Raw genomic sequence first — 16,501 nt, forward strand, 5'->3', positions numbered from 1 at the left:
TTCCATTATAAAGTTTCGTCCGCCTGTGCCATGTGACAACCAACAGGGCGACTTAATTCGCTCGCTCGTCCACTTTCGCGGGCACTGTTGCGCGCCGAGCTCAATTTCACGGCGCGACGAGCCATCGTCGCGGGGCGAAACGAAACGTGACCCAGTTAAATTTCCCGTCCTCGTGTTACCCCGGAGTCACGTGAGTGATGGTGCGCAGTGATGGTGCCTTTCAAACAAAATCTGAATAATGTTGAAAGCTTGAAAAAATATTTAAACTACAACAAGAGACAAAAATACGTGATGTAAAGTCAGAAGTAAGGAAAATTTAAATTGCTAGTAAATAAATTTTCCAAGTTTATATATATATATATATATATATATATTATATATAATGTTTAATTAATTTTATGAAATTAAAAAATTGCGAAGCTTTGACCGTAAAGTCCCCTTCTTAGGTATCACCGCGGTGAATGCGCGATTATTAAAGGTTGCCGACGGGTGGAAGGGAGAGTAGGAAATGACTGGAGAGTGCTCGCTTGTGTCGGTGGAACGTTCCTTAATTAAGTTGTCCCGCTGCGGAACCGACTCGTCCTTGCCGTTTCTTCGTGGCCTTGATGCAAAATCGATGACATCGCGAGCGGCTTTTCCCCCGAAAGTTCGCGATTACGAAGAACCGCTATCACTGACGTGACGTTAGTTCGATAAAAAGTTTGTCGGAGCAGATATTGAGAGAGCAGATTGACACATCCGGACGAAAATATTCGGAACTCATATATTCAGGGTGGTTCTGCAATATACAGGATTCTGGTTCGTGCTTCTCGGTATCTAAAGATTCTTTGGCTGGCTTCTACTTTTCCTCAGTGAAAATTTTGTCGGGTAAAATTCCCTTCTCGTAATTTTTTAATATTCCATTTAAATAACTTTGTAACAAGTCTCGTAATACAATATTAAAACATGTTAAAATAAATTATTAAAAATCATATTTATAAAAAATATGATAAGAATTAATAACTTTATACAACAGTGTTTGCGCCTTGGGGTTATCATATATTATATGTTATTAGTATATAATTATATACTATAATGGCCATATATATATTATGATATAATATTCTCTAATTATACATATATAATTATTAATATGCAATAAATGTGATAAAATTTATAGATATCTAAAAATATTTCTCTGTAAGTTTATATTGTTTGATTCAAACATATGTATAATTTCAGCTACACAATATTTATTAAATATACGTTACACTAGTATATGACTTCATGCTCGTATAAAACGTAGTCCGTTCAATTGGATAGCAAAAATTGAAATATGACTGTTATCAAAATTTAATTTTGTATCGTAGCGTTTCAATTTAAACTTGGGACATAGTATTGACCCCGTCGCAAAAATTAATCTTTATGCTTTTAGAAATTTTTGTTTGTTTTTCATAGAAGTGCCGGTATTCTTGATAATAAAATTTTCAATAATAACGGAATTCTTGTGGCATTCGTAATCCTTTGACGATCGATCTTTTCACCGGCGGAGATAATACAGTTTTCTTAATTCCGCGAAGATTACTAGCCGGTGAGAGGGAGTCGAGAGGGATAGAATTAAGCAAATCGTGGAATGGAAATTATTCAAACGGAGGAGGCGATAGCATCTGCTCCCAGTAGGTTAGACTGGGATGAAAATTCCGCAGTGGCAATAATTCGTGTCCGCACGGCGTCGGATGGCTTTTGCCGTCGGATCCTTCGATAAAAATTCCGGGAAAGCCAGCATCGGGCGGTGGCAATTTCATTCCTGACACGGCGGTATATGTTGCACGTTTGACCCGTTAAACCGGCCGCCGTCCGGTAGACCGCGGAAAAATAAAATTATTTCCTCTGTCTTTGTTGCCGGTGAAATACGGTGCTGTTCTTTTAAAAATAGCTAAATTGACGTGGCCTTGAAACGAAGAAATTACTCGCGTTGTTGGTAAAGCTCGGAAAAACGTCTTCCTTGGCGTCTGTATGATGGTCGCGTTTCTTTGAGTTCTTCGAGGAGAGACAGGTTAGCGCGAACGTTAAAACAGGAAAAAGAGAAAAATCAATCTTCAATTTCCTACCACAAACGTTATAGAAACATCGGGCGTTTGTCTCAACGAGTTGAAAGCCTGTATCAAGATTCTTAATTTGCTCTCCCCTCTATATCGGTCTCTTTTTGTCAATTATCATTTTATTCAATTCGTCTTTTCAAGCCTTGTTATTACGTGCGAAATAAAAGGGCAGTTTTTGTTTCGTCGAAAAATCGCGCCGATAAATTCCGGCAACTCGTTCCGAAGCGGCGCCGTTATTCAAGTCCGGCGCCGCGCGCCGGTTTTCGCCTGCAAATATATCGCGTTATCCCGGACGCCGCTTATATACTCGGCCATTTTTTTTCAGCGGCCAGTTTTCAGCTCTGGATCCCTCGTCTGACGCTTTTAAGCCTAACAGGTGGCAGATTATCGAACCTTTCCGACAGAGGGAAAAATATGCTCGCTTCCCGCGGATTCGTCGTGTTTTTCTTTTTTCTTTTTTTTTTTTTTATTCTCGTTTCTCAATCCGTGTGTTCAGAATTTTCATCCGTTCTGCACAGAGGCACATGCATCGTTTGCATGCGAACCATCGGCATCCCGCATACCAAGTGGCACCGGCAATTACGATGGCATCGACACTAACCGTGACTCGGATAAAAACTTTTCGATTAATTACGAGCCGTGTCATTCTACCTTTTTTTTTTTGTTTCGTTAAGAACAACTCGTTGAAGATGTACTTAGAATGTCCCAGTTTTCTCGTTAGAAAATCGAATGCGAGTCACGTCATATGATCTCATTTTAATGATCACACTGATATATATTTTGTTTGTTAACAATTATCATCGATATAAAATTTTACTTTGTACAAGAACGGCGCATTTATTTTACGATGTACATATATATTTAAACTGCTTAATAGAAAGACTTGTTGCGCGCGTCTTTTACGAGGCAGCGAAACGGACATTTCGCGTAAATATTTTTTTTTTGGTCGTTGCGTAAATTTAATAATATTTAATCTGAAAAATCGACTATTATATATACATTCGCGTTTGCATAGTGTTCAAAATGGCAATATGAAATTACGAGCGATCGTCGCGTTCGTTCCAGTGTGTGTAAAGGCGTATGCATGCGGGTATTTTCGAGCTTTACACGGAAATGGAAATGCCTGTGCGATGCCACGCGGCTGTTCCGCATGCGAAATATCCGAATTGAACGCGGACAGCCTCTCTGGTCCCCATCCTCCATATCCAGCCGCGAAAAATCAATTTATTTTGTTGCAGAGTTCGATCTACACGTTTTTCTCTTATGAAATTCCACCCGACGTCGGCGGAAGATTTATACGATGGTACGAATCATCGGACGGTTTTGTCATACAAATTGAGAGCCGATGCGTGACTAAATTCGAATGTAATCTGACGAATGGCGCTATTGCGCTAACGAGGACATCGATTGTCTTCGTAGATTTATTAACATGTTGTTCACTTTTAAATTTGGCAGAATAAAATACGACACAGAATATGCGTAAGAATTCTATATTACGAAATTTGTCCAATCTGGAACGAAAGTATTTTTTCTAGACTAATTTCGAAATATTAAAAACTTCTTTACACAATTTTATAATTTTTTCTTATATATAAATTTTTTTTACATATTGCAGAAAGAAAATAACATATAATTTTACTTTTTATGCTCAAGATTTTTTGATATCTTTTAATATCGTTTGAGAATTCAAATTTTAAGCTAATGTAAATTAAATAATCTGAAAAAATATTTTAAATATTTGTATATATATATTAATAAAATGCAATATATTCTATTGTCTCCTATATTCTTTAGTTTATGCATCGCTTGGGTATCTTCAAAATCGATGAAAATTTGTTGTCACTTGCAACGACGTGTATCTGCATTTTCCATTTTACGGTGTTTTACCATCAAACTCTTGCGCGTACGCGAGGCGCTTCCGGCTCTCCGGATTTAATAAATGATGTCACGTGGGGAACCAGCCGAAAAAGGATTAACGATGGAACAAAACCGTGGTAATCCTGAATCCTCTAGCGCGTTACCGCGGATTGGTCATAGAAATTTATTTTCACGTTTCCTCCGGGATGTTTTCTCTTTCTCTTTCTCTCGCGGTGAAATTTTTAGCTCCGTTCCAGAAAAATGTTGTGCGCTTTACTGCCTTCGTTGTCGGCGAGAACACGATAAACAAGATTTTATTCATAGAAATAGTACACGTATCTCTCCGCGCTTGCAAAACGCGAAGATGCGACGTTGCAACTTTGCTCATTGAAGAATGTCAGATGATAGCTTCTTTAAAGATATCTGTTTTTTATTTAATAAACAATAAAAGATTAAAATTATAATAATTATGATAATAATTAAGGTAGATAACATTAACATATTTCATTTTGATTTTATGTAATTACACGTGTCTTTAATGTACGATATGACTTGCGATAATTAATGAGAGGTGCGATATAATTAAAAGCAAAGTATTAGCTTTGAACGACTTATTTTAGTTCAAGGCATATAGTGTATTCGAAATGAAGCAGAACTGAATCGCACCCTTCCAATAGCTTGAAGGCAGCGGCGAGGGTATTTAATTTTAGCACTGGCTAGTTACACGAGTAACATGTCCTTCGCATTCCAGCACTCAATTAAACTGTTGCAACGTGTCCGTGGAAACTTTTCGTTTCGCGAGTACATCGAGTTTCGTTTCTCGTGCTCGTCTGCCATGAGACACGAAGATGGCCTCTGTACTAATGTACGTTCGTTGTCATGAAAATTGGCTTAGCCGATATACGATAATTCGTAGTTTGTACAACAAGAGCCTGTACCGTTACTACTCTTCATTATTTTGTAACTTTGTTATCTCTCTTAATTGTGGATCTGTATATTTGCTTCAATAAAAATATGTTTTCATGAAACTGTCGGTGATAAATTTGGATTCAATAATCAACGTGCGATCAGAAGATAAATTGTAATGTATTGTGACAGCATCGTAAATAAATAATATGAAATAAATTAAAAGAGAATAGAAAGAGAAGGAAGAACAGATAAAAATTTTTTATAATAAATTATTTTTTTTATGCAAATGGAACTCCTTTTTCAGTTTTTTTTTTTTTTTGGAAATGTTTTTCAATTACAAAACATATCTAGTTTGTCAATTATGGATCTGTTTATTGTCTGAATACAGCGCTTTATTACATTCCATGTCCATGGTACACTGTTCCGTTATATTGTAGCTTTTAGGAAACAGTAGCTAATTATTCGCTCAGCTAGAGTCGAAGTTAGTTACAATTACGCGACCAACTCTGGCGGTACTAATAATAACAGCATACATCTGTATTGTGTTTCAGATTCGTACCAACCTCGTCCAGTTTGACTTTCGTCCCCTCGTTAGGTGAGTGATGTTAACATCGTTCGTGGAAACGGATTTGAGCGAAATATATCTTGTAGTTTATAGTATATATCAAGGTACTTAATTACATTTATTGTTGAAGTTTCTATGATTTTAGCGCAGATATAACTTTACAAATTTAACCTTTATCGAAAAGATTTCGGAACGTGTTGAGAATTTATAGAATGTTATTTTAGACGAGTCGCATTAAACGAGTAAATTTTCGCGCGAAAATCCTTGAAACGGATTTTAGTGATACAAAAAAATGCATTCGGTGCAAAGGCAATGAGAGTTTGACGCGCGTTACGCAGAAAACAGCGAGAACGAAGTCGTTAAAGGGAAATGTACAGCCGTCACTTCTTTTCATGGTGGGAAAACATGGCCTTCGTATACAAATGTACGCGGTTGGTGAAAAAAAAAAAAGAGAAAAAATGAAAAATACGAATTCAAAGCGAACGAGAGGAATATTTACGGTTGTGTATCTTGCACTATGTACAATGATAAATTGGCAGGATGAGTTAATCGTTACGAATATAGAAAAACATGCTTTGATCATCTGAAAAATTGATTTTGCATTTTTTAACTTTTACATTAATTAATTTTTAAATTACCGAATTTTCTTAATTTTAAGTAATCTAATCACACAAATAAATTTTTAAGAGTTATTTTTTATGAAACGATAAAAATTACAGGTCATACTCGGAGTGACAATAAATGTTACAAGATATATTTTTGACTTGTTTGAAAGCTTCGTCATTAATATCGAATCTGACGCTTTAATTTGTTTCGTACATTTGGCGTAAAAACACGATGCTGCACTACTGCATTTGACATCGCGCGTTTCGTTGGGAAGCAGATTTTTTTCTCGCATGACATTGAAGTCAAGTATAACGAACACGTCGAACTCTTTCGCTGCCGGTGCTGCGAAAGAAAAGCGTCGACGAGACGCTTCAAGGAGACGGAGAAATCGCAAGTGCGTCGTTCAAGCTTCGTCGCGTATCAACACACGTGCGCGTTTCAGATAGTTCCGCGGAGATGGGAAGGGAATAAGCGCGGAGGAGGGGTAGCGCGAAAAACCGAGGGATGATAACTCGGTGGTGACGAATGGAAAATGCATTCAACCCTCCCGATTCAGCCGGCCACGGCGGTAACATAGTACTTTTCATCTCGCGATCAATGCATGGCTGCTGCCGCCGCCGCGAAAGCTCGCGAAGGAGCAACGAGGAAGATCGGCCGAGAGCCTAAGAGAGAGAAAGAGAGGGTGAAGAAGAGAAAAAATGAAAAATACGAATTCAAAGCGAACGAGAGGAATATTTACGGTTGTGTATCTTGCACTATGTACAATGATAAATTGGCAGGATGAGTTAATCGTTACGAATATAGAAAAACATGCTTTGATCATCTGAAAAATTGATTTTGCATTTTTTAACTTTTACATTAATTAATTTTTAAATTACCGAATTTTCTTAATTTTAAGTAATCTAATCACACAAATAAATTTTTAAGAGTTATTTTTTATGAAACGATAAAAATTACAGGTCATACTCGGAGTGACAATAAATGTTACAAGATATATTTTTGACTTGTTTGAAAGCTTCGTCATTAATATCGAATCTGACGCTTTAATTTGTTTCGTACATTTGGCGTAAAAACACGATGCTGCACTACTGCATTTGACATCGCGCGTTTCGTTGGGAAGCAGATTTTTTTCTCGCATGACATTGAAGTCAAGTATAACGAACACGTCGAACTCTTTCGCTGCCGGTGCTGCGAAAGAAAAGCGTCGACGAGACGCTTCAAGGAGACGGAGAAATCGCAAGTGCGTCGTTCAAGCTTCGTCGCGTATCAACACACGTGCGCGTTTCAGATAGTTCCGCGGAGATGGGAAGGGAATAAGCGCGGAGGAGGGGTAGCGCGAAAAACCGAGGGATGATAACTCGGTGGTGACGAATGGAAAATGCATTCAACCCTCCCGATTCAGCCGGCCACGGCGGTAACATAGTACTTTTCATCTCGCGATCAATGCATGGCTGCTGCCGCCGCCGCGAAAGCTCGCGAAGGAGCAACGAGGAAGATCGGCCGAGAGCCTAAGAGAGAGAAAGAGAGGGTGAAGAAAGGTGGGTGGATGGGATGGACGTGCACCATCTTGCACTCCATTCCGCGGCACTTCTGCGTCGTCGCCTTCGCATCGTCCTCGACGCCTTTTCTTTCTTCGCCTTAACTCTCTTCGCTCGTTTTCTTTCTTTTCTGCCATCGCGCGCACGTCCCTCTTTCCACCCTCGCTCTCTCTCTCTCTCTCTCTCTCTCTCTCTCTCTCTCTCTCTCTTTCTCTCTCTTTCTCTCGCTCGCTCGACGGCAAGCCCTCGACGATGAATCCGAAAGTGTCGGGAGAGTCAGGACTCGAAATGTTGCGACTGTGAGCTCACACGCATCGTCGGTTACGAACGGAAAATGAGATTCACCTCGTCCTGTGAAGAGAATACAGTCCGTACAGCCGTTTTCTTGAAATGTCAACGTTTCGTTTCGGAGAACGCCTTCGTTACGAAAGCCCCACCGCGTTCGTGCGATTCCACGAACCGTGCAACGGCCTTTGCATCCTCATCGCTCTAATGAATAAAATTACTCTTTGCATTACACGCGTCCATTTCGTGACTCTTCAATGATATGGAAGCACGTAATAAGCGATATATGTACGAAGGAGATGTTTTGAGCGAGTGTCTGGGATATAATTTTTATTTATTGCTGCTCGAACAATCTGGCAGAATGAAGTTGACATTAAGTTTAGCTTCTTTAGGATCCTCTTAATATGAGCCTCGGGGTTATTACGGTCATTGACACGAAAAGCGGTATTCTATCTTATGAAATGTTTCGTTGTAATTACGAAGAAATGCTCGAAGCGATATTATTCTCTTTAAATGGAACAGCTTCCTATTTAATCTAAGTGCTCCGGCCTGCCTTTCCTTAATGTCACAATCATTAATACAAAAGACGATTCTATAGTGTTTCTTATTACTCGACAATTCCACATTTCTGCGATAAATTATAACAGCTAGATTAAAATTTTTTATCACGAAAAATGTACAACTGCATTTTACTTTTCGTAAAAAAAGTCAAAGTCCAGCATTTTTATTAATTCATGTGCATTTTGCACTTCATTTTACATACAGGTCACGAAGGGGGTTTGACCTGGAATAGCGCCATAAAGCGAAGTATGACATTTCCGTTGAATCGAGAATACGTTATCGAGTCGCGTCTGTTACTCGCGTTACTTGCGAACTTCCCGCACTCCCTCGGGCGGTGTAAAGCTCCAGTTTAAGCGACGGATGTTCACGGAAACAAACCGTAACCGAGGCTTTATATGGGGATAGTAGTTGAGATCCTTTCAGCCATCGATCTGCTCCCAATGCATGAAATTAAGACGCCCGTGACGTTATAGACACGTGACTTCACTATGCGTTGCATTGTCAGAGTATTATAGTCGAAAGCGAAGTTCCGCAATGCAGAACTTCGCGTCACTTAGCTGAAAGTGTTACACGTGCTGCTTTTACACGGGTAATAGAGAAAACAAATTACGATCACAATCTGTTTTATTCCTTTCGTGAAATTTAAATTTGAAAGACTGAAAAACGCGTCCCATATTTTCAGTCATCTACGATAACGAAGACAAAGTTGGAAAATCTATTCTGTATATGAATATCTCAGAAAATTCTACATTTCTTACATTTGGATATCTTTTTATTCTGCGTTTTTTACAAGGTATTTGAATCTGAATCAACATTTAAACAAGAATGCATAAGAAATATTTTCTAAAAAGCATGTCATAAATTTTAGCTGGATGCAAAATTTCTGCATTGAATTTTCAGAATTCTGTTATTATTTTATTAATTAATTATTAATTAATTTTTATTGATTTTAATTGTAAAAACTTCATGAAATATGGCGTATAAAATACATTCTTCTCAAATATCAGGAAAAAAATACATTTATAAAGCCGGTCGTAAAAGTGGTCGATCGATATTTCAACGTAGAAGAAAACGCGGTTCTACCATTGAAACTTTCTCGCGTAGAAGGAACGAGGAGGAATCGGCGAGTCGCGAATGGGGAATAGCGTGTCCGATTCTATCGAGTCTTCTTTCAACGTCCGCAGACTAGATGCGTGCCGGTCGACGCTAATCATTATTCTCGTGGAATAAACGAGCCTCTATCGTTATAGCGGCTCGTTGAACCGACAGAATAATATCTCTCACCGTCTTCGGTGAATTTAGTCTGTGCCCGTTATCGTCATTTCAGAAATTATATTGCACACTATTGTACATACAACCGTCAATTCGTGCTAATTGCTTTGTGAAAATGCGACGAAAAATACGGGAGGCAAATGCTAATTAGACGTGATTCTAATTAGCATTTCAGGCGAATACGCGATCGCGGAGAGAGAGAGAGAGAGAGTCTCAACATTAAAAAGATAACTGCGCTATATTTCTTTATGAACGCGATAGTGCGTTATAAAAACGTACTCTGTTGACGTTTCTTGTCCTGCGTTTTTACTATATATGCCATATACGTTATCAGAATAAACGGGCAAAGCTGGGAAAATAGGTCTCTTAAAAAAAGGGATAAAAGCTTACGCGGCGGATGCGCAAGGAAAATAATATATATACGCCGCGGTAGTTATGTCGTATTATTTCATCCATCATCATTTCACCGGCAAAATACTTAGCATGACGAATTCATTGGTATGCAAGCGCAAGTACGTGGCGTGTCCGGGATAGAAAGGCGAACGGGATGGGCGTCGCGCGATGCCCGGCGAAAACTTTGAGCGAGATCGCGTCGGCGACTCGCGCGAGGGAAACTTTATGAGAGAACGAACTCGTTTAAGGGTTTTTCATCTCCGGGGAGAGATAGATGTCCGCTACCTGTGCTACGGATGGCGTAGAATCGAGTTTTTGCTCTTAAACTTTAAGCGAAACAATTTCGTTCGGCCGTTTAATTCGCGACGTTTGCGTTGCGTCAGCTTCTCTACCGGGAGAATACATATTTTCCGCCTCGGAGCCTGTGCGCCGCCGGTCTAAGAAAAACCGTGGGAAACTTTTTGACGTTGTAAAATGATGTTCGCGGCACGCGATACCGGCGATGAATTACTTCTTCGAAACATTGCAGTCAGACGGGAGTTTATGTAGAAATTATTGAAACTTCGAGTTTCATATACTTAAGATATTCCGCAGATTAATTTTATCGGATCATATATATACACAAGTATTTATAATAATATTTGTAACATAGAGAGAAAAATATTTATCAACTCTCTTTCTCTTTCTCTCTTTTTTCAGAATTATTCGTGACATAGAATAGAAGGAGACAGATTTTCTTTATGCTTTTTACTTACCATTTAGCTTACCATTAGCATTTTTGCTAATGAGTTCAAAAATTATTCTTTGTAGGCTTATCGCCTTCGCTTTTTTCGACTTTGATCAATTTTACGAGCAATGATTAGATAGAACAATATAAAATTATGCGAAAATTTCTTTAGTTAATTGGATCACTTTTATTTACGTTCAATTTACACATGGTTGATAGCAAGTTGGTGTAATATGAATATTTGTTTTTTAAAAAATAGGAGTATGAATATTTGATTTCTTAACAAGTTCTGTTCTTTAGCTTCCTATCTCTTGTTTCCTGTTTTTTTTTTTTAAATTCTCTCGCAGGATGAGAGTTGTACCGAGCATATTATCGAAGATAACGGCATGCTGCAAAAGGCATTGCAACATACTTTATTCTTTCCAATGAGAAATTTCCGTCTTGTTTCTTCGAAGTAGAATTTTTAACGAAGTATTTAAAATACCGTTTCTCTTTTAAAGCAAGTTACATCGCAAGAGCAACATCTCATGATGAAAGCATTATCCAATCCATTATTCTATATAAGAATAGATAATCAGCTTCTTATTCTTATAGAATAATTGAAGAATTCTCCCGATGAGCGAAATAAGTGTAGCAACAGAAAATTTCCATTTTATCATGGAAGGCAAAATATAAAATAGATAGAGTAAAAAAGAAGCGTGCTAATGTTATTAGTATAATATGCATTTATGTTGCAAGACAAACAAAAATAATTTTTAAACTAAAAATAAATCTTTATAAAGATATTATCTTTATAAACAGATAGAGAAAAAAAGAAAGAATCGTTTCTTAGAAAAATAGTCAAATTGGTTAAAGAGTTCGTATATCCAGAATTATGCTATAAACCTGCGCAGTTTATGTTAATTATGCTTTTTGAAAGAGATTTACTTCGCTATATTTAAACTTTTAAAACCACGGTAATATGCAAAGAGAGAGCGATAATCGTATATTAACGTCGCTAATCTAATAATAATATCGAAATTGCTACCCCGTACGTGCTTGCAACTGTATTTACGTGACGTATAATTTCGGAAAACGGTATTGTCGCATGCCGCTAATCAACTTCGTAAGTTACCGAGACTCGTCACACACACACACACACACACACACACCCGCGTGCGCGCGTGTCTCTGCGCGCTTTCGCGAAATTTTCTAGGAGAGTTTGCGCTCTCCTGGTTTAATGACGCATTCGCTCAACCATAAAATTAACATTTTTATGACACATTTTGTATTAAAGACGGACAATTTATTTCTTCCATTCGTCACTTGTTGCTCCTTCGGAAGCAAATACGAAAAAAGACGAATAAAGGATGAATTTCTTTCCTAGAAATAATCTATAATTTTATTTCATCACAAACACACATTGTGACTACTTAGTTATTGCATTTGACATAAACTATTTTCATATGGTTATAGATAAACACTTTGGAAATTTTACGGAAACAATTTTGGATGGTCAATTTCAAAAACTTGTTTAGGTAAAAAGATCTTTTAATAAAAAGACCGTATTAATTTTTAAATTCTTAATTTGTTTTTTATTTCATAAATAATACAGTATTCACAAGTTGTTGACGTGAGTGCTCTCATTCAGAATTGCGGCATTTTATCCGGACTATCTTTTGTAGTGGTTTCGTTGTTCTCTGCTGCAGCGCAGATTGCATATTGAAAAATAATCGATTATTGTTTTCAATAATAGTAGCAATCTTTTCTTTCTCTCTGACTAGTTTTCAAAGTGCATGCCCTTTATATATACACGTATATCTCGCACGTGCATTATAAATTAGATTTAAAATCCGCCATAAATCCACTCTCCATAACCCAATTTCGCAACGGCTGCAAGCGATGTTCTCCAAGTAATTCGATCCATCTTCTCTGGATCCGCAGCAATCTCTGTTAGCCGCAGGACAATAATAATCGTCCTACAACGACAGCATAGCTAATTACGTGATTACTAATTGGCATGGCATCCTGTGAGCGAGGCTGTCTCTCGGTCGGACAAATACGTTGATTCGCGTAAATACATCTTACAACGCGTTTGCACAGACACATCCACATACACACACGTACGCGCGCGCTTTTACGAGCACGAACACGAGCACACCCATGTAGTGTATGTATCGATTACGCGCGCATTCGTTTCGTACAGAATTAATGCGCGGATATATGGGTGCCCGCTATCGGGACTTATTAATTTCACGAGGCCGCGGGTGACAAATTTCCCTCGTTTTCTCTGATTTGAGCGCCATTTGCGCCGATTATGCGGCGGATTTGAATTAATGAACGCGACCGCCGCAATCCGCGGTTATGATATCGCGATACGTTTGTCCCGTGTTTTTCGTGGACGCTGGAGAAGCGAGATCTTTAAATTTGCGCGTAAATGTAAGCGACGCGTGCAGTTTTAATACTGTTTTTAATATCTCATCGTGCGCGTTCGATATATTTTAATAATGCAAAAGTGATTATGCGCGATATACTCACATTGTTCAATATTAATGAAATATAAATAAATAACTATTAGACTTATATTTAAATGATGCAAATTGTTTGTTTTTTCTTATAATTTAAGAAATTTTTTATTATATGATAGATTACCGGATCAAATCTGTATGTGTGTGTAGAGAAAATAATTAAAAGATATTATTACAATTTTTAATTATATATATATATATATTTATATATAAGTAATATAAAGTTCTCTGTTTATCTTGTATTACGCAGAAAATGAAAATTGTATCATACGAAGAATACTGATTATTGATGTAATTTACCACTCTTTGTAATCTTTCCTATCGAGATATGTAGCCTTTGAAAAGCAACACGGAAAGCACATAAATATGCACGCGACAACTCTCCACAATTTTCTACGATATCACTGCCAATTACACGATATTGAATTAATGATATTTTCGCTGCTCACTCGACGGGTGGTATCTGCCTTCAAACGGACACTTTTACAAACGCGCATAAAATCGATTATACCTTCCAACAGTCGGCGTATCAATGACGCATTACAGAGACACTGCACTTTGCAATCTGTTGACGTGAATTATCGTGGAAACAATCGTGACGTTTGTACAAATACTAACATTTCGTATATGCATTAACTATTGATTTATCCAAGCTCCTACGTTACGCGGCATCATATTTTACGCGGAAACGAGTATTTGATCAATTGCATATTAATACGAATAAATAGTGTTGAAGTATAGCGGAAAATGTACCGGCTTTCGAATAATTCGCAATAAATCGTTTTTTGCGATGTTTTAAGAGGAAAAAGCTGCGAGAAACAAAATGTACACATACATCTAGCTAGATGGTAGGAGTTACTCGATAATGGAAACTTAAAAGGCCGAAAGTATAGACTATATATCTACTCGATGCTATCGCTATTCGTAAATCAAGAACACTGCTCCAACCATTAAAAAGTTTTGCGAGTATGAACAAATTAATTTTATATTACAATGCAATATTATATTAACATTTTCTTATTTATAAATTATTTACTTGATGAATTAATAATTGACAATTTAAAATATAAACTATTACGAGATTTTCTTTTGAAAAATAAGATTTTTTGATTAGTCTAGTTTGCTGCGTAAAATTATTTAATTAATTTTTTTTTATTAATAATTCTATACATATTATTTATTTTTATAATACGATAAATGTTTTGTGACAGGACAGAGAGATTCATTTCGTAGACTTTTAGCCACATTGTTTATAGAACACAGGATAATTTTAATTTACAGGCAATCGCAATTTCTAATGAATTCGATAACATCTCGACGATTGAGCGCCATCGACTCGTTCATTCTAGCATCGTTTGCAGCCGCGATTTTATAGCGCACAATGTGATTTTCTCGTCGTGCAGATATACGGCATACACGCATGAATGTATTGCGACGCGTCTCGCTGGAATAATAATATATAATTATCGTGTCCGAATGTCCACTATGTCTCTTAGTTTTTGAGGAATCGCGAATGTAATAAGCGGATAATTTACGTCTCCGAGAGCACGTCTCTTTGTCAGCGCTCATCGGTGCACGCGCTTACACACATACACATACTCGAATCGTGCTATCTTGCGCGCATAGTACACGAGGCGGATAAGCTTTGGCCGCAAACTCCTTTGATCTGCCCTATTATATGCGCCAGCTCTCTGCAGCAGTCTCGCGTGGGTGAGTGTACAACTGTACGTTGAAGCCACAGAAAGCAATTTCGCTCGATAACTTCTTCGATTAGACGAAACGTCGACGGCCGCCCGCGTGGCACGCGGAATATAGAGATCTCGAATTATAGTTGTGCACGCGGATGTGCTTTACACGACGACGAGGCGATTTGACGTGCTGTTTTGGACGTGTCCCTGTTCTATCTGCCTGAAATAATACCGTCTTGGTAAACGTCTGTCAGTGCGGCGTAATGTACTAACACATGATGTTAAATCAACGTCCGATTCGTGTCTGATTTAATGCATCCTGCGAGTTTGTCTCGGGAAAGGTATGTGTTAACGTATCTTGCCAATTAAATTGCAAATCGGACAGCAAGTTTCGAGCATTTTTCATTCTCTCTGTGATTTTTTAAAAATTTTATTATTTTTTTAAATAATTGTATCGATATTGAAACGTAATTTATATTAATCAAAATAAAAATGAACAAAATAATTTATAATGTTTTCTCAAGATGTCGAGATTTATAATTTTAACGAATTCCGAAAACACGATTTTTTTTCATGATCGCTAGAAAATAAGTTTTGTATCTTTTTCAATTTTATTGGATTAACATGATCCAAGAATAATCTTACGTAATATAATCCCGAGTATAATTTTAAACTTCTTAAGTTTGGTTTTGTGGCAAAATCCACTTTGTCGGATAACTTTTTCCATTATGCGGGATGTGGAAAATACGGTCCACGAGATGTAAAATTGAAATTATATCTCGTGGGAGCAGGCAAATCTGGCNNNNAGACGAAACGTTTTCGGGTTTTGCTTTGCTTTGGCCGCAACTGATATGATTGAATTAGTTGCCTCTTATCGAACAAGGTACGGTACAGTAGTAACTTTGTTAGCTAGCAATAATTCAATTAAGAATACAGGTATTCCACGATACGTTGCTGCAATATGATCTTAATTAATTTATCACTGTTAATTAATAATCATTATTATAATACAGAGTATCCTATATATATAATATCCTAAGTATCTTTGATTGAATATAAATAATAAAATTTTAAGAATGCCATTTGATATAAATAGTTCTAGAGACTATGTGTGGTCACACGGTAAAAGACGACAAATTATAAAAAAATATATTATTATGAAATTATGGCAAAAATATAACTATATTTGTAGTATACAATCATTAGTAGTTTTCTCCTGAAATTCTGATTTATATATATTATGTATATTTACTTATATATGTATCTGTTATATGTATATTTATATGTATTTATATATATTTGTAACAACTGTGCATATTTAAAGAAGGATGAAAATGTTTGATATAGACACCACAGTTATTATAAAATATATTATTCACTCCCAGTATAGAGAAAAAGGAGGAGGGGGAGGGAGAGAAAAAAGGAAGAGCGCTTTAAAGTTTATATAAAGTTTCCATCTAGTCTGTTTTTTAATATTAGTTTCGTATTCTTGCGGAAAAACGGAGAATGCCG

The 16,501-nt window shown here is 37.1% G+C and overlaps 1 protein-coding gene across 2 annotated transcripts in view; it reads left to right on the forward strand.

The window, feature by feature from the left end:
* The window catches only part of LOC115234522 (RNA binding protein fox-1 homolog 2), a 262,018-nt gene that overhangs the window by 39,904 nt on the left and 205,613 nt on the right, over nt 1-16,501 (forward strand). Inside the window, exon 2 of one of the 2 annotated variants that reach the window (XM_029805663.1) lies at nt 5,399-5,442. The gene's annotated coding sequence lies outside the window, so the exon portion shown is untranslated. Of the gene's footprint in view, nt 1-5,198; nt 5,443-16,501 lie in introns of those variants that run through there. The other variant, XM_029805664.1, reaches the window with a different exon arrangement.

This window comes from Formica exsecta, unplaced genomic scaffold (genome assembly GCF_003651465.1).
Source record: "Formica exsecta isolate Colony F162 unplaced genomic scaffold, ASM365146v1 scaffold2, whole genome shotgun sequence".
Classification (NCBI taxonomy): domain Eukaryota; kingdom Metazoa; phylum Arthropoda; class Insecta; order Hymenoptera; family Formicidae; genus Formica; species Formica exsecta.